Below are 1615 nucleotides of genomic sequence, written 5' to 3'. Positions count from 1 at the left end.
AAAAAAAAAAAAAAAAAAAAGAGGTAGACAAAAGTAAAAGACTCAAAAAAATATGATCCATATCCATAAAGTCATAATATATATCTTCCCATTGAAATGATATCTACAAAGAGAGAAGATCATCTGTTGTATATAGATAATTTGTCGGATTCAGTATTAAATTCCACTTCCTGGCAGATCATAAGTAAATGCTATGTATAATGACTCTGATTGAAGGAAGATTGGCATTCCCTAATATCAAGGATAGTGGACATAAACAACATATAAATATTCTAATGTGGCTCTTAATTTCTTAATTAGTGACTCTTAATTTCTTAAAATTTTTCTTGTGAATAAACATATAGTAGATATTTTGGATTTAGTTTTTGTGACTGATTATATCAACACAGTAAGAATATAAGGATGTACCTGAGAAAGCTATTATGTTCATTGTACAAAATTAATCGATGTTTTTATAAAAAGCAAAATAAGAAACAATGACATCATAATCTAGACTTCAAAAATGCTGAACTGAAAATTAATAAAACTAAAATAAGACTTGTTTTATTGTTTGAGCATTTGTTCATAAAATTGCATGAATAGAAAACAGAAACAACAATTGCATGTTTTAAATAGTTCTGTGTTATCTTAAAAGAGAAATAGCACACTTTTAGAAGCATTTGTAGGCTCTATATATCAACACCAGATAAAGGTGGGAGGTATAAAAAAATTGGCTTAGGTAAATTGCCACATGATGCCTAAGAAACCACATAGTTTGGTTCATTAAATTAAACAACTCAGGATCTAATTAATTAATTAGAAAACTAATTAATTGTATTGGCACATTTAAGATATACAACTTAATGACATTCATCATTAGAAATTTGCACCTTTACGTAATCCACCTTGGTTCTTATCTTCCATCTTTTTTAACTACACTCTGATAACTTGCTGATTTAAGTTTGGATGATCCTGAGAATTTTAAAAGATTAATTTTGGGGATACAGAATGAATACATAATATAGTAGTAAAAAACAATTTCACTAACAATAATTTTTAAAAATACTTGTAGCCTCCCAAGTGCAAGGCCCCTAGTTTGATTGCCAGTACAAAAAATTTAAAAAAAAATATTAAAAAACACATAGAAAAGAAATACCTCTGCAACATGAATTACACATTGAAGAAATAAATTGAAGAAAGTGGCAGAATTAATACTGTTAAAATGAAAATTTTTTCCAGAGCAATCTACAGATTCAGTGCAATCCCCATGAAAATTCCAATGATATTCTTCACAGAATGAGAAAAAAAATCCGAAAATATATATGGAAAAATAAAAGACCCCAAATAGCCAAAGCCATCCTAAGGAAAAAGAGCAAAGCTGGAGGCATCGTGGGACCTGTTTCAAATGATACTACATAGTGACAGAGAAAGCACGATACTGGCACAAAAATAGAAACATAGACCATGGAATAAAAGAGAGACACAGGCACCCAACCAGTTTCAGTGATCTGATCCTTGACAAAGGATGCAGAAACATACTTTGGAGAAATAAATGGCTCAGTACCAAATGGGGTAGAGAAAACTGTATATCTATACCTACAAGATCAAAACTAGTTTCCTATTTCTCACATTGCAC

The sequence above is a fragment of the Fukomys damarensis genome, unplaced genomic scaffold (assembly GCF_012274545.1).
Source record: "Fukomys damarensis isolate Sample0158 unplaced genomic scaffold, DMR_v1.0_HiC HiC_scaffold_24, whole genome shotgun sequence".
In the NCBI taxonomy this organism is placed as follows: Eukaryota; Metazoa; Chordata; class Mammalia; order Rodentia; family Bathyergidae; genus Fukomys; species Fukomys damarensis.
The sequence above is the reverse complement of the archived record's forward strand: the minus strand, read 5'-3'. Positions refer to the sequence as shown.